At 32.2% G+C, this 24,518-nt stretch overlaps 1 long non-coding RNA gene across 1 annotated transcript; it reads right to left on the reverse strand.

Annotated features, from left to right (window-relative positions):
- Positions 1-7,042: 7,042 nt before the first annotated feature.
- LOC139480875 (uncharacterized) lies at positions 7,043-8,726 on the reverse strand. The gene is made up of 2 exons (XR_011654524.1): positions 8,635-8,726; positions 7,043-7,760 (listed from the first exon to the last, which is right to left on the reverse strand). It is a non-coding gene; the product is annotated as an uncharacterized lncRNA (long non-coding RNA).
- Between the last annotated feature and the right edge of the window lie 15,792 nt (positions 8,727-24,518).

Genomic DNA, 24,518 nt, shown 5'->3' on the forward strand with positions numbered 1-24,518 from the left:
AAAAAAAAATCTTCCCCCTCCCCCCGTATTGCATGTAATGGTTTAAACCTAAAGGATTCGCACTAACTGCCTAAAAGGGGTCCGCTCCAGTCTTGAATCAGTGATTTTGTTTATCATAAACAAAATATTGTCTTACACTGAAAGGGTCAGCCGGGCAACATGCACAGCCCGGATTGTCAAAACAACTAAGATTTACAAAAAACGATTACAAAAAAAAACATCAGTTGGACAATCTTACTGGAATCTGATTATCTCTACTGATAAATAATGCAACACTAATGACACATTTAAGTTTTGGAATGATTTTATTCACAAAGAATGTTTCTCATTGGTATACATTTATATGCTCTTGTCTTTTCAGAGTTTATATTGGAAATTAAAAATTGCTGCATGAAAGACACTAGCTCCACATTCCTATGCATATGATTTTATATGTACGAGAATCATTCCATAAAATATCCGTTTGATATCCTTTCAATGCGTGACACTGTCTAGTGGTTTTTCTGCCACAATTACAAGGAAAACCTGGCTAAACTTGTGCTAAATCAAACACTTGAATCTTACATCGCTATTGATGTTAAGCAATTATTTAAAGGGCCATCCGGAACTGTTGGGTTTTATGACAGTCTTCCTTCCTTACACACCATCGCTGCAAAATAATTTGAACATTCAATTAGATGACTATAATATTATTTGGCAATCCAAAGAGAACCTGAAAACATCAGACCACAATAAACAGAGACCCCAAAAAAAGCCAATTTTACTTTACAATGAAATTGAAAAAGTAGTTAGTTACATGTCAAATCATCTTTTGGCTGTCGACAAAAAATAAATAAAATCTAAATTTCGTAGCATTTTACCACCCCCCCCCCCTTTTTTTAAACTGAATTTGTTCAAGGTATGGTGGTTTTACCCCTTTTCAGATTTCAGTATGTCATGTTGTATATCTTTTATAAATTAGATGAATTTCTAGCAAGTTTCTACGATATTCTTTTTCATTTGACAAAATACTATGCATCTGAATTAAATTGTTTACTATTTGAAAAAGCGCGCCTTCTTTTACTTTAATTTACTTCCCTTTATTTCACATAGCAACAAATATTAAAAACTGCCACATTTGACTGCATATCAATTTTTTTTCCCAAAAAAAATATATGTCAAGCAGCATAATTAACTTTACAAATTGGGAGAAAATCAAGATGTTCCGACTATAGGTTAGTATTAAAAAAAAATAATGAAAGGTTGGCATGATTCCAGGTTTGAACCCTGACGACACTTAAAATCGAAAATTCACTTATTTACCTATCATATGAAGATACGATGATGTGATAAACTTAACAATTAATAATTTACCTGGTGCATTATCATATTCACATTACGTTGACACGTCTCAGTTCGTCTGTGTTAGCTCATTTCAAGCTCGTAAACAATGTACACCATTTTCCGCTGTTCTTTACCGATTACCTCTAGTCAGAAGAGCCCACTGTTTACAGGGGCGATAATATTTTGTCACCGGTTCACGCACTGGACTAGAAGGTCCATGACCTATCAATATTATTAGGTTATTTAATCCTTAACATATGCTCTAACATCTTATAGTATCAATTTTAAATTCTTGATTTATTAATTTTAACCTTACCTCACCTAAATGTATCCTTAAGCTGTATTGCTTCCAAATAAAACTCTTATAATCTTTTATTAGTATTTCGGTTGAACAAAATTACTGTTCTATACCTAACTAAAATTTGGCCCAGATTTCAGATTTCAGAGGAGAAGATTTTTGTAAGAGCTAACGACGACGGACGAAAAGTGAGTTACAATAAGAATAGAAAATACGCTAATACATAGAAGTAAAAAATATATCCGCCAGAAATACAAAAAACACCATATAACTGCATTGATCATGTCTATAAAAATATTTCAGGTCTGTTAAATCATCACTATCAATCAAGCATATAAAAAAAAAACAATTTCTTCTACTTAGAATATTTCATCAGGTCTTGTCAACCACACCAAAGCAGTACTTTTAAAAAGATCTATAAACTTATCATCATCAGATAAAATACTAAAATCACCATTACTTCTTTTAACTTCATAAAATAAACTTTCACGTAAATCTGCACATAAAGGACAGTCTAATATAACATTTTTCGCATCTTCAATTTTACATGTGTAATCAGTATACAAAGTGGATTCGGTCATGGTTGAGCAAACATGAATTTCTATCGATTACACAGGTGACAGTTATCTGATTGAGGCGCGTGTCGATAAAACATAAAATAACTTTCTAATTACAAAAGATATGATCATAAAATTTGAAATTATGTATTTTTACAAAGTCTATTTCTATATGTCATGTCCTTTGTGACAGTTGTATCATTCCATCAGGTTCCTAGTGCACATTTTCCTTCTTAGTGCACTAAGGAGGTCCTTTGCGGTATTTCTACGGACCCACAAGGAAGCGCTTCATACTAAAAATGTGCGCACGGTCAACGCTTTTTCAACCCTATAAAGTTACAAAATAAAGCATTCAATACTCATAATTACATTTTTACCTATAGGATCATGAAAACACGTCTTTTATCAAGTTTTTATTTCATTTACCTGTGCACTTTATTGTGGGACCTCGTGTCATCATGAATGAAAAGTTGCATTGTGTAATGCAATTGATTAAGGAATATCACGAGATTGCTAGTTAGCCAATCAGAATAACGTATTATAATGAAACATACATCTTATGTAATTATTTTGCAGTATAATACATCAATCATTTTTCTACAATTTTAATTGCAACAGACTATAGGTGTTTGCTACACCGAATTACCTATGGCCGTGTTCACATTGATCTAAACTCGGTATTGTGTTCGTGTACCTCACACATAAACTAAACATAATTACGTTCCCATTGATAAAACTCAATGTTTACATGTAGTTTAAATCATGTTTTGTCTACATGCAGTCGATAGTCGATGTAGGCCTTGTGTAGGTTAAGTGTATACAAAAACTGTAATTTCCCAATGTATATGTAAAAAAGAAACGATTTTTATATAAAATTGATACTTATAACACTTATCAATAAAGTTCTTTACAGAAATATTTGTCTAAACTTGATATATTTATTCGTTATAAAAACACATTATGTAGCCTTAACCCCTTATCAAGACTCATATCCATCATCATTGCCGAACACATAATCATTTGAAAAGGTCTTCCCGAATCGAATGAACGTACACACTGACAGAAATATTTGCCACTGGTCTTTACTCAAACAACGATTCACTCATAAATGCATCACTGAAAAGGGTGAGGTTAATTGTTTGTTTGTGTAGTATCTCAGATCCGTTTAAATACAATAAGAAATAAAAAAAACATTACCCCCTCCCGTGCCAAAAACTCCTTATAACATCTCAATCCTTTTTCTTTGTCTGTAAGCACGCTGCTGCAGCCTACGTTTTTAATGCGTAATTGAGACATCTTTAGTATCTGTAAACTACTGCAAATCATTTAAATGCCTTTCATAAAGGGGCAACCACTTTACTTCAGGGGGTGTGTCTGAGTCCGATTTTTTTCTCGCGCGAAAGTTTTTTTTTCCTCCATGGTACCAATTCAATATTTAACACTATAATGTATGGGGAAACTTTGGATTCAGAATATTTGTTCATTCTAATCATCTGTATGACCCTATTTTTTTTTAAATCAAATTGTGGAAAAATTAATCCCCTTTTTTACAGAGGAATTGACCTTGAGGTCACTCCGATGTATTGTTATCGCTTAAATTTCCGTCATTCATAAATTCTAGTCAAATTAGTTTTGGGTTTTCAACACTAGTGAAAAAAGTGCATTTTCATACCTGCGATTTCTGTTCTCCGGTTGTACGATGTTTCAACAAAATATGGAATCATTTCAGTTGTTGATTTAGTGGTGAAAATTTGACTGAATTATATCTTAATAAATACGATTTTATATGTTTAATTGGTGTTTCAGAAAGAGGTCAGGTGCTCTTGTTCATTCATAAAATTATCGTTCATTCATAAATTTATCGTAAAATAAAAATCACTACACAGGTTATACGTGTAGTGTAAATGACCACCTGTAATCTAAAAATAGCGGTCTCACTAATAAGGACAAGAAGAACTTTTAGCGACAAGAAGCGTCAAGAACGGACAAGAAGAATAAATTAAGCGACAAGAAGACTATTTAGCGACATGAAAACTTCTCGTACCGCATGAGGATGACACATATCAAATGAACAATTATGTGTGGGAATTAGTTTTAAGAAATGATGTCAAAGTAACACTATGAAAATATTTTTAGTAAGCTGAAATATATATTTATTTTTTACATGTTTATGACTTGTAAGTTATTTTATTTCTGTCCCATTTTTCAACATTAGCGTCTCGAAAGGTGAAATGTTTTAGCTGAATGGTTAATTTAAATTAATTATGAAAATTGTTAAAATTAAATAAATAAAAGTAATTATTGCCCAGTTACAAACACTACCAGGGGATAATCCATAATTAACCCCAACTTTAGCCTGGTAAACTTGTTGTCTCCTTGTGAAATATAAAACATATTAATATTTCCTGCTTAAGTCTTTTATTGATATAAAGTCAAATCTTCTTGCTTTTCACTGGATAACCATGTCCTGTCAGGTTTAATTCTTATATATGTAGATGAAAAATAAAAGTGTCCCAAAACATTAACATGGCAGCAATTGCTTTTACAGCCTTTAAGGCTTTGATTTTTTTTACAGAAGAGTGTCCACCATGCACTTGCACTGCACTATAATAATAGTAGAATAGAATTATCATATAAACAAATAGATGAAAATGATATTCATCGGTCGTCCAACTGTCTATATCAATCTGCTCAGCTCTTAATAAAACTCCATATCACGGCTTTGTGACGTCAAATACGATGACCTGGCCTTAATAACTTTGACCCGGGCATATAAGCGACGTCATAATGTTTGAACCGACGTTGATAAGTTTGACCCGAACTTATCAAGTCAACTTCCGGTTGCTGGTGAAACTAAGACAATACTTCCAAAAGACGCAAATGCAGCCCGATAAATCGATTATCAGGTTATCGGCATATTAATATTGTAAAATATCAGCTGCTCGACATAATATGAAGGCTTTTTGATCTCGTTCGCTGCGCTTACTCGACAAAAAGCTTAATATTATGTCTCGCAGCTGATATTTTACGATATCAACATGCAGACAACCTGATAATCGGTACATACATGCAATCGTAATATTAATAATATATATAACAACAAACCAGTGTATTCTCTACGACTATTATTATACAAGTATAATAGTCCAAGGTATACCGATTTCTTGCACTAAAATATAATAGTTATTACGGTGAGGTTGAATTTCCTGTCATTTATTCATCATCCAAGCACGAACTTGTATCAGAAAAAAATATCTCTGTAAATTAACCCAAGTTTCAGGTATAGAGATGTGATCTGTTTCTATGACATGTGCTTTTGACCATCCACAAGAACCTGCGGTCATCCGATGTTCAGTACTTCAGTACTTTGATTTTTAAAGTCAAATGGTCGTTCCCTAACTGCTAGAAAAGTTGTTCGAAAATTTGAATTCGGTTCTACGTAACTAACATTTAAATGACATATAGTTTACAAGTGTGAACAAATCTTATGTACAGGTAACTTAACAAGGTATATAGATGTGAACAATTTTAATGTGAAACTAGTGTACATTACATTAAAGGGGCACTAGCTGTCAAATTCATTGTTACCGATTTGACTCAAATTCTCATATTTGGTTTATAACAAGGTAAAATATTTATCCAAACTATCAAAAGTCTAAAATAAACAGTTTACAAAGCATGGGGTAGATAATTTATAGGTTTGTTTCGTGTGTATTTTAGTCCAGACGCCATCTAATTAACTATCGATTTGACCTCAGATGACCATATAAGCGATGTAAACAAAAATAAAGATACGAATAGATTAAACCAACACGTGCAATTGGATTTTTATAGGTCTGTTTGATTTTATTTTATAGATTAAAAATAGATGTTTCTCATTGTTTTTAACCATATACGAATGATTTTATGTGCATCGAATTAGTAATCAAATGATTTACCGTAGTTTCACTTTTATTGTTGACATTCTTTTTCTTTAAATAACCAGTACACGTACAATGCATGCGTTGTCAATCTCTAGCTAGGGGTTAACTTGAAGTTCACATGAATACCGGTTAGAATGATGATGACGTTTTCACTTGCAAGTGAATCAGTCAAAAATTATGTTTAATCGCTTATTTCAACAAAATTAAAGGAAATTGATTGCTAAAAGCAAATTATTATTTGATTATTCCAATTTGATTAATAACACAGGACACTTTTAATTTGCAAAACACTCATTTGCAAATCCGCCGCCGCCTCAAACAAGAGCTACAATATCATGTATATAACCAAAATGTGCGGAATTACATGGGATTCAATAATTTCATTGGTTTTATACTGTTACTTTCATATTTATTTTGCAATTTGAATTATAAAAACATGGGATTTTCAATATCCCATGGGACAGGGCAAAATCCCATGGGATTTACCATTATCCCATGGGATTTTGGTTAAATCCCATGGGATTTTTTTTGGTCCCATGGGATTATTGTAGTCCCATGGGATATTTGTTGTCCCATGGGACAAAAAAAATCCCATGGGATTTTTATTATCCCATGGGATTTTTAATATCCCATGGGACAAAATAAAATCCTATGGGATTAAAATTATAAATATATATATATAAATATAAAGTTATGTGTATGTTACAATGAATGCTGTTTGGTAGTAAAATGTTTTAAATGTATACGAGTTTTTTTTAATTTTTTATATATACATATATATAATTTTTTTTAAATTTTGTCACAAACATGTTTTTTATTTGTTTATATGACAATAAATATTATTCTTATTTTGGAATGTATAATAATAATATTTTACAGTCAAAGAATAAAGTCCTTTCACTGAAACAAAATGATGAAATTTCTAAATAAATGAAAAAATATTGTTTTGAAATCTTTGTCTTGTTTATTCTATTATGAAAAATAGAACTGAAAAAATATTTCATATTCTGACTGAATAGTTCACTCTTTTCATGAGGTAAGATTTTCTTTGTTATAGGTTCATTGCAATACTTGTATAGGCAAACAATTTGAATTATATATAACTTTGTGGTGTACATAATAGTATGCTTATAATTGCAAATTTATAATATAAACACTTTTTGTTAAAGTTTTTGCTTTCTTTATTCACAGCTTGCTATGTACAATTATTCAGTCCACTATATAAGAGTGAAGTCAATAAATAATTTCATTCACTAGAATATTCCTGCAATTCTTAGACAAAACATTTTTTTCAATCTGTTCTTCAAAGATCTTCCTCTGTACATCTTTATTGAATAGAGAGATTTCAAATGAGAAGACAAAGCAAGTTTATTTGGACAACAACATTCTAATATCTTGTTCATTCGTTCCATCTTTCAATTGATAATTACATTGTTGTATTTATATGATCAAGTTCTTGTGCATCAATGATCGTGATGATATGACTCCTTTTTGTTTATAGTCATCATGTTGAAATTTCCTCTTTCAAATAAATGTAGGAAAAAACATGTTCCATTTCAAATTAATAAAAAAGTCGCACTATGGAGAAAAATATCAGCTTTAAGTTTTCCGTTCAGTATTGATCTGTGAATGATGACCATGAAAATCCAGATTTCTGACCTACAAATACACAAACTCAAAAATTATCAGTGAAGAGATCAATAAAATGGCTACTTTATCATGTTTATGATTAATATGATAAACTTTCATTTAAATATTCAAGTACTAAATTACAGAAATCGCTTAAATTTTATAATAGCTTAGTTAAAGTACAGCTTATTTAAAATTATAATAAAAAATATAGGCCACTGATTAGTTAAATAAGATATTACATTTTTAATGCCAAAAAATGGCTTTTTTGCACCAAAGGGAGATAATTTGGAGCTTTTTCAATGATATATGCATTTTAAAAGTCATCTGGGGCCAAACCGAATTGATTGTTTTGAATGATTTGGTGTACCATATGATAAAGATATAAATAAATTGAGTTATGAAAAAAAAATATTAAAACATTTTTCTGAAATTGTTATACCCTAGAGCCTCCTTAAATGTCATTTGATCTCTATTGGAGAAATGTCTCATTGGAAATCAGACTGCTAAGTGTTTCTTATTTTTATATCAACCCAGCCATATTATACCTGTCTAATATCAGGAGCTTGTACATAGTTCTGTGGTTGATGTTGGTTCACACCCGTCATTTTTATTTTTCATAATTTTTTGTTTTTATAAATTAGTCTGGTATATTTGACGTTTGAATTGATGCTCTGTTTCAAATTTGGTTAGTGTTGACTTTTATAGATTACTATAACATGTATAGGGTATGGGTTTTCTCATTAATTACAGGTCATCAATGGCCTCTAATAAGTAATTACAATGCTTACATCCACTAAATTGAACTCTGATGGATAGTTTTCTCTTTCATCATACCACATCTTATTTTAATAAATATTTAATTATTATTCAAGGACAAAAAATTTTATAACAGTGGACTTACCATTTAGGCTTTGTTGACCTCTGTAAATCTTATTTTGTTGATAATTTCTTCTGTTTATAGTTTCCCCTTTATCTTTCATGTTCTTGCCCTACACATAAAAGGGTAAACATCATTTAATGACAAAAATAACTTCTATTACATAATTAGTAGGCAACTGAAAATTTTGTCTTATTTGTATATAACATCAACTTACTCATCATTCTTGCTGTTCAATATCATGAATATTATCATTATTCTATGAATATGAGGTCACAGTAAAATTAACCTTGGCAGGCAGACATCTTTTTTTATATGATACCTTGTAGTCATTCCATACAACAAGTAGACCTATGCTTAAAAAATCTAAGGCCAAAATTAAAAATATGTTTGTTTCCCCTCCCCCCACACGGGTCAAAAATAAGCGCCCGGGTCAAAAAATTATTTTCCACAAAAAAATCGAAATTATTTTTTTCCTGAAAATAATTTGTTTCCATTTTTGGAAAGTGCTTGAAAGCAGAAAGATTGATAATCTAAATAAATACACTCAAATTGAGCACAAACAACTGATAAGTGGCCTGGACTGGACAAGTCAAACCATTCATGTGACCATGCTATGACAATCACATCCAGTTAAAAAAAACTAGAGGCTCTCAAGAGCCTGTGTCGCTCACCTGTTAATGTGTTTACTGATGTCGGCCATCTTCGTTGGTAGGCGGGGTCATTAGACACTTTTTTTTTAAATAGATACCCTAGTATTATGATTGTGGCCAAGTTTGGTTAAATTTGGCCAAGTAGTTTTAGAAATGATTTTTATACAAGTTACAAAAATGACGAAAAGTTGTTCAATATTGACTATAAGGGGCAATAACTCCTTAAGGGGTCCTCTAACAATTTTGATCATGCTGACTTATTTGTAGATCTTACTTTGCTGAACATTATTGCTGTCTACAGTTTATCTCTATCTATAATAGTATTCAAGATAATAACCAAAAACTGCAAAATTACCTTAAAATCACCAATTTTAGGGCAGCAACCCAACAACAGGTTGTCCAATTCAACTGAAAATTTGTGAGGGGATATATCTTATTCTGATGGACATTTAAATCTTGAAAGATTTGCCCTAAATGTCTTAGTTTCAAAGATATAAAGCAAAACCTGCATTTTACCACCATGTTCTAATTTTAGCCATGTCGGCCATTTTGTTTAGTAGGCTGAGTCATCGGACACATTTTTTAAACTACAAACCACAATGATAATTGTGGCCAAGTTTGGTTAAATTTGGCAAAGTAGTTTCAGAGAAGAAGATTTTTAAAAAAGTTACAAAAAATTATGAAAAGTTGTTAAAAATTGACTATAAAGGGCAATAACTCCTTAAGGGGTCGACTGACAATTTTGATCATGTTGACTTATTTGTAGGTCTTACTTTGCTGAACATTATTGCTTTTACAGTTTATCTCTATCTATAATAGTATTCAAGATAATAACCAAAAACTGCAAAATTTCCTTAAAATAACCATTTCACAGGCAGCAACCCATCAACAGGTTGTCCGATTCGTCTGAAAATTTCAGGGCAGATAGATCTTGACCTGATCAACAATTTTACCCATTGTCAGATTTGCTCTAAATGCTTTGGTTTTTGAGTTATAAGCCAAAAACTGCATTTTACCCCTATGTTCTATTTTTAGCCATGGCGGCCATCTTGGTTGGTTTGACAGGTCACGCCACACATTTTTTAAACTAAATACCCCCAGGATGATTGTGGCCAAGTTTGGTAGAATTTGGCCAAGTAGTTTCAGAGGAGAAGATTTTTGTAAAAGTTTACAGACGACGGACGCAGGACGACAGACGACGAACGCCAAAGTGATGAGAAAAGCTCACTTGACCTTTCAGGTCAGGTGAGCTAAAAAAAACCTGCCTTCCTGGTCTGTTTACAAAAGGTAGACCCGGGGAGGGGAAACAGACATTCTTTTAAATGTGGCCTGATAAAATGACAAAACCAAGAAAACTTATCATTGACCAAAGAACAATAAAATGCGGTCATGGTTTATATATGAATCTGCCATTCAGACATGCACACCTTACAATTGTTTCATATCTACCAAATATAATCTACCTGTAACTTTAAACATATGATAAACTGACAAAACAATGCAGTGTTTCATTGACCAATGAACCATGCATGAAAATGAGGTCAAGTTCATATAAAATATGACAGACAGCTAAGTGCATCTTACAATTATTTCATTCACTAAATAAAGGGGCCTTATTGCTTACAGTATCCGGAAAATTGACCAAACCACAAAAACTAAATATTTTCAAAGTTCCTTATACCCTGCCAATTTGTTATGGTTGTGCCTGTTCCAAGTCAGGATCCGATAATTCAGTGATTGTCGTTTGTTTATGTGTAACATATCTGTTTTTCAATTTTTTTGTACATAAATTAGGTTGTTAGTTTTCAACTTTCAACTTGGCTATCATGTGTAAAATCATACAAGTGTTGGGAAAACAGGAAGTTGTCGAGTGATGAATCTGAAAATGCATCACACAGTATAGCTGACTTATTTAACCCTGAAACCAAATTTCAGAAATCCTTCTATTGTAGTTCCTAAGGAAAATGGGACAAAAAATATTCATCGGACGGACTGACTGACGCAAGGATGGATGGACAGACAGGGGTAAAACAGTATACCCCCCCCCTTTTTTAAAGTGGGGGCATAATTTTAATACGGGGCTATAAAAACCCATGCAAGATGTCAAAACAAAAAGAAGTAACCTAATTCTTACTTGTTAGGGGCTATTTATTTATTGTCGGTTATACATATAACAATACAACATATTAAAGGTCTGTAGAGCTTTTATCCGACATACATATATATGACAAGCACAATACATTTGTACATGAAACATAAAGCTCATCACTGAGATAGTAGTCTCAGATAGAGGGAGGCGGGGTCAACCAAACTCCCCTATTCAATCTGAATGCAGGACAGAAAGTCACAGTCAAAAAGTCACACACTGTCACAGGACAAAAAGTCACAATTTAGTTTTGAGATTATTTTTCTTTGAACAAGAAAACACTCTTTTTGTATTTTTCTTGAAGTTTTATACATGAACATGATGTAGCAACTTTAAATTAAAATTTATTAAAAACAAATAAATCAGTGCATTAGGTTTGCGCACATTACCATTACATTTGCGCACAAAAATCATTACATTTGTGTGCAGCTTTTGATTACATTTGCACGCATTTTTTAACATGTAAATATAAATAAAAAGATATAGTATGATTGCCTTTTACAGCTGACTATGCGGTATGGGCTTTACCTCGGGCTTTGCTCATTGTTGAAGGCTGTTTGGTGACCTATGGTTGTTAATGTCCGTGTCATTTTGGTCTCTTGTGGACAGTTGTCTCATTGGCAATCATACCATACCTTCTTTATATTGGCTTATGGTTGAAGGCCGTAAAGACCTCTAGTTGTTAATGTCTGTGTCATTTTGGTCTCTTGTGGACAGTTGTCTCATTGGCAATCATACCACATCTTCTTTTTTATATTATGAACAATTTCCTAAAATTGAAAATGAATATATGTAATAAAAAGAAGATATTTCAAAAAAAATTTTCATTTATATTCAATCAATTGTCAACAAATTGTTTGTGACTTTTTGTACTATTAATTATATAACTTTGTTACTTTATGCCTGAGGCTGAGTTTGACATGTGTTTGACTTTTTGTCCTGTGACTTTTTGTCGGAATGTCCTGTGACTTTCTGTTTTTGCAGAAGTCCAGGGAGTGTTAAAAAATCACATGTGCAAGTTGAGAGTCAACACTTACACAGGGACTACACAATACTTTTTCAGAATGTCAGGTGGCAGAAACCAGTTTTTTTCACTAATTCACGTGCAAGTGTAGGCCAAATTTAAAAAAAATTCTGTAAATAAATCTGAAAGATATAGACATGCTTTGATAATTTTTTGGTGTTCAGAATTGATTAAAATTGATAGTGAAGTACTTCTGATCAATGTTTTTTACATGGTTTCCTTATCCCGCATTACCTACTTTTCCCAGTTAACGGACAAAATCCCATCAATTTTTTAATTTGGCACCCTATTCCAGACCTCAGTGCATCAAACCTGCTAATTACTGACAAGAAAATCATTCAAAAATATCTAATTTAATCACTTGCAACTCGAATAAACAACAGCTGAACCTATCCTTACCATCAAAATTTGGCACTTTCCAGTGTCCTTAAATAACCACCTGTTTTGACCAATGGAAAACAGGATAACAATGTATAGAAAGCCTTCAAACAGTATGTATATGGGACTCTAGATTTTTCATGTCAAACAAGGATAAAACCATGAAAGTTGCATATCAATGTAATCAGGAAAGGTATCATTGTGTAATGCAAACTTAGAATTTTAAATCTTTTTATTTATCACTGCTCAGTGAAGTGACAAAGATAGCCAAAGTTTTTTAATACTAATTTTCTGCGTGGGACAATGGCACAGAGGCTAAGAACTGGTACCTGCCACCTTAAGCATTTTTTATATTGCATGTGTTTGACTTTTGATGTTATGTACATGTTTACTAGTCTTATAAGAATTAAAAAATCTTAAATGCAAGTTATATTTCTTCATGAAACAAATTTTACAGGCTTTCAAAGAAAGGTGGTGTTTTTGCGACATTTCATTCAAAATGTCATCTGTCACCGACAATCACAAAAAAATGCTTAAAAAATACTTCAAAGTGTTAGGCACAAATAAAAACCAGATAGATTGATTATGCAGTAAATTTTATTGAAAGAAAACATGTAAAAAGACCAAGAACATTACATGTGTATGAAAAAATATGAAAAATATTACCCCACTTTACAAATTTTCAGAGATTTTCACTTTAAAATATGTAATAAAGGTATAATTTTATCCAAGACATGTACCCATTTGTTAAAAAAAGTCATTTGAAATGAAGACTTAATTGCTTTTTATTATAAATAATGTTTCATTCAGTATCTATTTACCTCACATTGATTTATTATGTTAGGTTTAATATCTGACAGTCTAAGGGAGGTAATTAGTAAATATTTTGACAGCATCTATCAGCCTCTTTAAAATGACTCAGCATAGGACATAAAGTTCCAAATCTATCAACACATATGATTCAGAGATGTTGCAACCCCATCCTCTCTATTTTTAATTCTTATTGCACTCTTCTATTTCAAATGACCCATCATAAATTCCTTTCCATTTGATACACACAAGTTGAAAAAGTGATAGTCGTTTATAATTTAAAATGGTTTTTTCTCGTCGAAGTTTCTTAAGAAATCGTTCAAAGCAAAAAACAATGTTCCAGAAGGGACATAAACACTTTCCAATACACAAGGATTCTTACAAATCAAGTGGAAACTGTTCTTTTTCTTCTGATTTTAAACGTCCAAATTCACAGGAATACTTTGATGCTGTAAAAGTTCTGAGTGATAGCCAAACAGCAGACACTACACACCTGGTTCCTTCAAAAATGAGACCTGAAAAAGATAAGGAATGTGAAAATTTGGATGATTTTTCAGTTTCTGAAGATTCAGAGGAAAATGTAATTGTAACATTAAAAAAATTAACAAATCTAATCATTGGATTTATGCCGCATAATTGTTCGTTCCCTAATCCAGATGTGGTCATGTCGAAAAGGTTAGGTATTTGTGTTTCAGTAAAAGTAGTATGTACAAATTGTGGCTTTTCATCTGAACCTGTAAAACTTTATTCAACAATGAAGTCTCCTAGAGGCCCAGACAGTGGTGTCTTAAATAATGCATTGTTGATACCAGTGATGAAATCAAAAGTGGGTATTTCAGATATAATTACAATAATGTCTTGCCTGAATATTCAATGTTTAAGTCGGACTGTTATGCAACGAAAGGTCAACAAGATGTCGGATTTAATGGTTGACATTAATAAAAAAACAATGATCGAAAACCAAGAATATGTGAAAAAAGTCCTAGAATTAGCAGGACAAGACAATTCTTTTGATGCGGAGGTAGATTCTTCATTTAACAATCGCCCCCAAGCTGGGTTTGAAGCAGCATCGCAAACATTCTGTCCTTTTATAGAGCAAAATACAAGTAGGAAGCTACCTGTAAATATGATAGCAGCAAATACATTATGTCCAAAATTAAATTGTAACCATAACAATGACAAATGTAAAAAAAAACTACAGTACTGACGAGTCAATGGCTTCAACTGAAGGGAAATTTGTAAAACAACATTTAACTGAAATAAACAGTAAGAAAATTTTAAAGGTGCGTTCTGTTACCAGTGATGCTTCTGCTCAAATTGCAAAATCTGTAAATGATTATTCTAAAGCTAATAACATACCGATTCGCCACTATAAATGCCTTGTCCACAAGTTGAGAACATTACAAAAACATTTGAGAAATGTAAAACTAAGCAGCTCAATGCATGGATTTGACAAGGATATTTTTGTAAGAAAGTTGGCAAGTGGTATAAGGGCCAGGATAAGACTAGAGTTCACTCGGATTAAAAGGCTCTCTGCCAATGAGTGCAGTTTTATTGAGCGTGGCAGGAGAGCAGTTGAAAATGTTATTCCATGTTTTGCAAATGATCATAGAAACTGTAGAAGAGATTCTATTGTTTGCTCTGCTCATCTATCCATGTACAATACAAGCCACTTGCCATATGCCAGGCATTTGGAACTGAACCAGAATGACATAATTAAATTGAAATCAGTCTTAGCAAAAAACTTTTCCAACTCTGAGATACAGAAAATTTCCCGTCTTTCAACAACCAACAAGTGTGAAAGTTTACACAGTAAGGTATTTTCATTTGCACCAAAAAATACTATTTGGACAAGAAATTTTGAAGGTTTATGTCATTCTGCCGTCCATTCCTCATCTCTGGGAAATGGGAAATCCTGTATATTACTTGCAAGTGCCATAGGACTAAAATACAGAAAGACGGATCCATTTATTAAAAATATGAGACTGCGGGACAAAACGGGTGAATACCATACACTCAGAAAAACTACTCGTCAGTACAAGTTTATCAGATTCAAATATAGGCGAAACAAAGGAAACAGGAAGTTGATGGCAAACTCATTATTTAACTGTGCCAATGAAAACATAATTAACGAACATCAATACGCTAACAGGAGAGACTTTACCTGAAGTTACAATATACATTTTGCGTATCCATAGTGCAACAAACATTCTGCATTATTTTTGCAAATCTTGCGTCTGTTATTTACACTTTGTGGCTCTAAAGATAAATGGTCTTTCCTTACACATAGTTCATTGTGACAAATATGTGAAACATTGAATTTATGATCAATTGGTTTAAAATTGTCATTCATAAAGTAGCTGAGTCTATGAGCAAAAATTTTAATTTTTTTCCCTCTAAATCTGGTTTCATAAACGCCATAGCCTTTTTTCTGTTGCCCTGTCCAGATCAAACATCCACTAACATAGATAGTTTTTGTTTCAAAAACAGAGAAAAGCTTATTTTTTTCAATTTGTGTAAGGTTACATTTAAAAAAGTAAGACATTTGGGGTATTTACTGGTTTACACTATGAATACACAAAAAAATGCTGTTTTCAACTGAAAATATAAGCAGAGAAACATTGATACAGGGTAAATAATGTTTATCATGCATCTGTAACATTTTGTAATATCATATGCTTACTGAAAAGTCAACTGGAAGTAACATTTTTACAACAAACACTCTCTTTCAACTTGTGTGTAAAACTTGAAAATCAGTATCTGAATAGAGTTATCTTCCTTGAATTTCAAGGCATTTACAAAAAACATGAGTTCATCCCTGAAACTGTATTTTCTTACTGTTTTTGTGGTCGATTTAGGGTGAGAACACTTGAAATTATTTTTAAATGGTGAAAGTAACCTTGTGACTCTCATTTTAATTTCATCATGTATGTTAATGGTGGCAGAAACCAGTTTTTTTCACTAATTCACGTGCAAGTGTAGGCCAAATTTAAAAAAAATTCTGTAAATAAATCTGAAAGATATAGACATGCTTTGATAATTTTTTGGTGTTCAGAATTGATTAAAATTGATAGTGAAGTACTTCTGATCAATGTTTTTTACATGGTTTCCTTATCCCGCATTACCTACTTTTCCCAGTTAACGGACAAAATCCCATCAATTTTTTAATTTGGCACCCTATTCCAGACCTCAGTGCATCAAACCTGCTAATTACTGACAAGAAAATCATTCAAAAATATCTAATTTAATCACTTGCAACTCGAATAAACAACAGCTGAACCTATCCTTACCATCAAAATTTGGCACTTTCCAGTGTCCTTAAATAACCACCTGTTTTGACCAATGGAAAACAGGATAACAATGTATAGAAAGCCTTCAAACAGTATGTATATGGGACTCTAGATTTTTCATGTCAAACAAGGATAAAACCATGAAAGTTGCATATCAATGTAATCAGGAAAGGTATCATTGTGTAATGCAAACTTAGAATTTTAAATCTTTTTATTTATCACTGCTCAGTGAAGTGACAAAGATAGCCAAAGTTTTTTAATACTAATTTTCTGCGTGGGACAATGGCACAGAGGCTAAGAACTGGTACCTGCCACCTTAAGCATTTTTTATATTGCATGTGTTTGACTTTTGATGTTATGTACATGTTTACTAGTCTTATAAGAATTAAAAAATCTTAAATGCAAGTTATATTTCTTCATGAAACAAATTTTACAGGCTTTCAAAGAAAGGTGGTGTTTTTGCGACATTTCATTCAAAATGTCATCTGTCACCGACAATCACAAAAAAATGCTTAAAAAATACTTCAAAGTGTTAGGCACAAATAAAAACCAGATAGATTGATTATGCAGTAAATTTTATTGAAAGAAAACATGTAAAAAGACCAAGAACATTACATGTGTATGAAAAAATATGAAAAATATTACCCCACTTTACAAATTTTCAGAGATTTTCACTTTAAAATATGTAATAAAGGTATAATTTTATCCAAGACATGTACCCATTTGTTAAAAAAAGTCATTTGAAATGAAGACTTAATTGCTTTTTATTATAAATAATGTTTCATTCAGTATCTATTTACCTCACATTGATTTATTATGTTAGGTTTAATATCTGACAGTCTAAGGGAGGTAATTAGTAAATATTTTGACAGCATCTATCAGCCTCTTTAAAATGACTCAGCATAGGACATAAAGTTCCAAATCTATCAACACATATGATTCAGAGATGTTGCAACCCCATCCTCTCTATTTTTAATTCTTATTGCACTCTTCTATTTCAAATGACCCATCATAAATTCCTTTCCATTTGATACACACAAGTTGAAAAAGTGATAGTCGTTTATAATTTAAAATGGTTTTTTCTCGTCGAAGTTTCTTAAGAAATCGTTCAAAGCAAAAAACAATGTTCCAGAAGGGACATAAACACTTTCCAATACACAAGGATTCTTACAAATCAAGTGGAAACTGTTCTTTTTCTTCTGATTTTAAACGTCCAAATTCACAGGAATACTTTGATGCTGTAAAAGTTCTGAGTGATAGCCAAACAGCAGACACTACACACCTGGTTCCTTCAAAAATGAGACCTGAAAAAGATAAGGAATGTGAAAATTTGGATGATTTTTCAGTTTCTGAAGATTCAGAGGAAAATGTAATTGTAACATTAAAAAAATTAACAAATCTAATCATTGGATTTATGCCGCATAATTGTTCGTTCCCTAATCCAGATGTGGTCATGTCGAAAAGGTTAGGTATTTGTGTTTCAGTAAAAGTAGTATGTACAAATTGTGGCTTTTCATCTGAACCTGTAAAACTTTATTCAACAATGAAGTCTCCTAGAGGCCCAGACAGTGGTGTCTTAAATAATGCATTGTTGATACCAGTGATGAAATCAAAAGTGGGTATTTCAGATATAATTACAATAATGTCTTGCCTGAATATTCAATGTTTAAGTCGGACTGTTATGCAACGAAAGGTCAACAAGATGTCGGATTTAATGGTTGACATTAATAAAAAAACAATGATCGAAAACCAAGAATATGTGAAAAAAGTCCTAGAATTAGCAGGACAAGACAATTCTTTTGATGCGGAGGTAGATTCTTCATTTAACAATCGCCCCCAAGCTGGGTTTGAAGCAGCATCGCAAACATTCTGTCCTTTTATAGAGCAAAATACAAGTAGGAAGCTACCTGTAAATATGATAGCAGCAAATACATTATGTCCAAAATTAAATTGTAACCATAACAATGACAAATGTAAAAAAAAACTACAGTACTGACGAGTCAATGGCTTCAACTGAAGGGAAATTTGTAAAACAACATTTAACTGAAATAAACAGTAAGAAAATTTTAAAGGTGCGTTCTGTTACCAGTGATGCTTCTGCTCAAATTGCAAAATCTGTAAATGATTATTCTAAAGCTAATAACATACCGATTCGCCACTATAAATGCCTTGTCCACAAGTTGAGAACATTACAAAAACATTTGAGAAATGTAAAACTAAGCAGCTCAATGCATGGATTTGACAAGGATATTTTTGTAAGAAAGTTGGCAAGTGGTATAAGGGCCAGGATAAGACTAGAGTTCACTCGGATTAAAAGGCTCTCTGCCAATGAGTGCAGTTTTATTGAGCGTGGCAGGAGAGCAGTTGAAAATGTTATTCCATGTTTTGCAAATGATCATAGAAACTGTAGAAGAGATTCTATTGTTTGCTCTGCTCATCTATCCATGTACAATACAAGCCACTTGCCATATGCCAGGCATTTGGAACTGAACCAGAATGACATAATTAAATTGAAATCAGTCTTAGCAAAAAACTTTTCCAACTCTGAGATACAGAAAATTTCCCGTCTTTCAACAACCAACAAGTGTGAAAGTTTACACAGTAAGGTATTTTCATTTGCACCAAAAAATACTATTTGGACAAGAAATTTTGAAGGTTTATGTCATTCTGCCGTCCATTCCTCATCTCTGGGAAATGGGAAATCCTGTATATTACTTGCAAGTGCCATAGGACTAAAATACAGAAAGACGGATCCATTTATTAAAAATATGAGACTGCGGGACAAAACGGGTGAATACCATACACTCAGAAAAACTACTCGTCAGTACAAGTTTATCAGATTCAAATATAGGCGAAACAAAGGAAACAGGAAGTTGATGGCAAACTCATTATTTAACTGTGCCAATGAAAACATAATTAACGAACATCAATACGCTAACAGGAGAGACTTTACCTGAAGTTACAATATACATTTTGCGTATCCATAGTGCAACAAACATTCTGCATTATTTTTGCAAATCTTGCGTCTGTTATTTACACTTTGTGGCTCTAAAGATAAATGGTCTTTCCTTACACATAGTTCATTGTGACAAATATGTGAAACATTGAATTTATGATCAATTGGTTTAAAATTGTCATTCATAAAGTAGCTGAGTCTATGAGCAAAAATTTTAATTTTTTTCCCTCTAAATCTGGTTTCATAAACGCCATAGCCTTTTTTCTGTTGCCCTGTCCAGATCAAACATCCACTAACATAGATAGTTTTTGTTTCAAAAACAGAGAAAAGCTTATTTTTTTCAATTTGTGTAAGGTTACATTTAAAAAAGTAAGACATTTGGGGTATTTACTGGTTTACACTATGAATACACAAAAAAATGCTGTTTTCAACTGAAAATATAAGCAGAGAAACATTGATACAGGGTAAATAATGTTTATCATGCATCTGTAACATTTTGTAATATCATATGCTTACTGAAAAGTCAACTGGAAGTAACATTTTTACAACAAACACTCTCTTTCAACTTGTGTGTAAAACTTGAAAATCAGTATCTGAATAGAGTTATCTTCCTTGAATTTCAAGGCATTTACAAAAAACATGAGTTCATCCCTGAAACTGTATTTTCTTACTGTTTTTGTGGTCGATTTAGGGTGAGAACACTTGAAATTATTTTTAAATGGTGAAAGTAACCTTGTGACTCTCATTTTAATTTCATCATGTATGTTAATGGTGGCAGAAACCAGTTTTTTTCACTAATTCACGTGCAAGTGTAGGCCAAATTTAAAAAAAATTCTGTAAATAAATCTGAAAGATATAGACATGCTTTGATAATTTTTTGGTGTTCAGAATTGATTAAAATTGATAGTGAAGTACTTCTGATCAATGTTTTTTACATGGTTTCCTTATCCCGCATTACCTACTTTTCCCAGTTAACGGACAAAATCCCATCAATTTTTTAATTTGGCACCCTATTCCAGACCTCAGTGCATCAAACCTGCTAATTACTGACAAGAAAATCATTCAAAAATATCTAATTTAATCACTTGCAACTCGAATAAACAACAGCTGAACCTATCCTTACCATCAAAATTTGGCACTTTCCAGTGTCCTTAAATAACCACCTGTTTTGACCAATGGAAAACAGGATAACAATGTATAGAAAGCCTTCAAACAGTATGTATATGGGACTCTAGATTTTTCATGTCAAACAAGGATAAAACCATGAAAGTTGCATATCAATGTAATCAGGAAAGGTATCATTGTGTAATGCAAACTTAGAATTTTAAATCTTTTTATTTATCACTGCTCAGTGAAGTGACAAAGATAGCCAAAGTTTTTTAATACTAATTTTCTGCGTGGGACAATGGCACAGAGGCTAAGAACTGGTACCTGCCACCTTAAGCATTTTTTATATTGCATGTGTTTGACTTTTGATGTTATGTACATGTTTACTAGTCTTATAAGAATTAAAAAATCTTAAATGCAAGTTATATTTCTTCATGAAACAAATTTTACAGGCTTTCAAAGAAAGGTGGTGTTTTTGCGACATTTCATTCAAAATGTCATCTGTCACCGACAATCACAAAAAAATGCTTAAAAAATACTTCAAAGTGTTAGGCACAAATAAAAACCAGATAGATTGATTATGCAGTAAATTTTATTGAAAGAAAACATGTAAAAAGACCAAGAACATTACATGTGTATGAAAAAATATGAAAAATATTACCCCACTTTACAAATTTTCAGAGATTTTCACTTTAAAATATGTAATAAAGGTATAATTTTATCCAAGACATGTACCCATTTGTTAAAAAAAGTCATTTGAAATGAAGACTTAATTGCTTTTTATTATAAATAATGTTTCATTCAGTATCTATTTACCTCACATTGATTTATTATGTTAGGTTTAATATCTGACAGTCTAAGGGAGGTAATTAGTAAATATTTTGACAGCATCTATCAGCCTCTTTAAAATGACTCAGCATAGGACATAAAGTTCCAAATCTATCAACACATATGATTCAGAGATGTTGCAACCCCATCCTCTCTATTTTTAATTCTTATTGCACTCTTCTATTTCAAATGACCCATCATAAATTCCTTTCCATTTGATACACACAAGTTGAAAAAGTGATAGTCGTTTATAATTTAAAATGGTTTTTTCTCGTCGAAGTTTCTTAAGAAATCGTTCAAAGCAAAAAACAATGTTCCAGAAGGGACATAAACACTTTCCAATACACAAGGATTCTTACAAATCAAGTGGAAACTGTTCTTTTTCTTCTGATTTTAAACGTCCAAATTCACAGGAATACTTTGATGCTGTAAAAGTTCTGAGTGATAGCCAAACAGCAGACACTACACACCTGGTTCCTTCAAAAATGAGACCTGAAAAAGATAAGGAATGTGAAAATTTGGATGATTTTTCAGTTTCTGAAGATTCAGAGGAAAATGTAATTGTAACATTAAAAAAATTAACAAATCTAATCATTGGATTTATGCCGCATAATTGTTCGTTCCCTAATCCAGATGTGGTCATGTCGAAAAGGTTAGGTATTTGTGTTTCAGTAAAAGTAGTATGTACAAATTGTGGCTTTTCATCTGAACCTGTAAAACTTTATTCAACAATGAAGTCTCCTAGAGGCCCAGACAGTGGTGTCTTAAATAATGCATTGTTGATACCAGTGATGAAATCAAAAGTGGGTATTTCAGATATAATTACAATAATGTCTTGCCTGAATATTCAATGTTTAAGTCGGACTGTTATGCAACGAAAGGTCAACAAGATGTCGGATTTAATGGTTGACATTAATAAAAAAACAATGATCGAAAACCAAGAATATGTGAAAAAAGTCCTAGAATTAGCAGGACAAGACAATTCTTTTGATGCGGAGGTAGATTCTTCATTTAACAATCGCCCCCAAGCTGGGTTTGAAGCAGCATCGCAAACATTCTGTCCTTTTATAGAGCAAAATACAAGTAGGAAGCTACCTGTAAATATGATAGCAGCAAATACATTATGTCCAAAATTAAATTGTAACCATAACAATGACAAATGTAAAAAAAAACTACAGTACTGACGAGTCAATGGCTTCAACTGAAGGGAAATTTGTAAAACAACATTTAACTGAAATAAACAGTAAGAAAATTTTAAAGGTGCGTTCTGTTACCAGTGATGCTTCTGCTCAAATTGCAAAATCTGTAAATGATTATTCTAAAGCTAATAACATACCGATTCGCCACTATAAATGCCTTGTCCACAAGTTGAGAACATTACAAAAACATTTGAGAAATGTAAAACTAAGCAGCTCAATGCATGGATTTGACAAGGATATTTTTGTAAGAAAGTTGGCAAGTGGTATAAGGGCCAGGATAAGACTAGAGTTCACTCGGATTAAAAGGCTCTCTGCCAATGAGTGCAGTTTTATTGAGCGTGGCAGGAGAGCAGTTGAAAATGTTATTCCATGTTTTGCAAATGATCATAGAAACTGTAGAAGAGATTCTATTGTTTGCTCTGCTCATCTATCCATGTACAATACAAGCCACTTGCCATATGCCAGGCATTTGGAACTGAACCAGAATGACATAATTAAATTGAAATCAGTCTTAGCAAAAAACTTTTCCAACTCTGAGATACAGAAAATTTCCCGTCTTTCAACAACCAACAAGTGTGAAAGTTTACACAGTAAGGTATTTTCATTTGCACCAAAAAATACTATTTGGACAAGAAATTTTGAAGGTTTATGTCATTCTGCCGTCCATTCCTCATCTCTGGGAAATGGGAAATCCTGTATATTACTTGCAAGTGCCATAGGACTAAAATACAGAAAGACGGATCCATTTATTAAAAATATGAGACTGCGGGACAAAACGGGTGAATACCATACACTCAGAAAAACTACTCGTCAGTACAAGTTTATCAGATTCAAATATAGGCGAAACAAAGGAAACAGGAAGTTGATGGCAAACTCATTATTTAACTGTGCCAATGAAAACATAATTAACGAACATCAATACGCTAACAGGAGAGACTTTACCTGAAGTTACAATATACATTTTGCGTATCCATAGTGCAACAAACATTCTGCATTATTTTTGCAAATCTTGCGTCTGTTATTTACACTTTGTGGCTCTAAAGATAAATGGTCTTTCCTTACACATAGTTCATTGTGACAAATATGTGAAACATTGAATTTATGATCAATTGGTTTAAAATTGTCATTCATAAAGTAGCTGAGTCTATGAGCAAAAATTTTAATTTTTTTCCCTCTAAATCTGGTTTCATAAACGCCATAGCCTTTTTTCTGTTGCCCTGTCCAGATCAAACATCCACTAACATAGATAGTTTTTGTTTCAAAAACAGAGAAAAGCTTATTTTTTTCAATTTGTGTAAGGTTACATTTAAAAAAGTAAGACATTTGGGGTATTTACTGGTTTACACTATGAATACACAAAAAAATGCTGTTTTCAACTGAAAATATAAGCAGAGAAACATTGATACAGGGTAAATAATGTTTATCATGCATCTGTAACATTTTGTAATATCATATGCTTACTGAAAAGTCAACTGGAAGTAACATTTTTACAACAAACACTCTCTTTCAACTTGTGT

Source organism: Mytilus edulis, chromosome 7 (assembly GCF_963676685.1).
Source record: "Mytilus edulis chromosome 7, xbMytEdul2.2, whole genome shotgun sequence".
Taxonomy (NCBI): domain Eukaryota; kingdom Metazoa; phylum Mollusca; class Bivalvia; order Mytilida; family Mytilidae; genus Mytilus; species Mytilus edulis.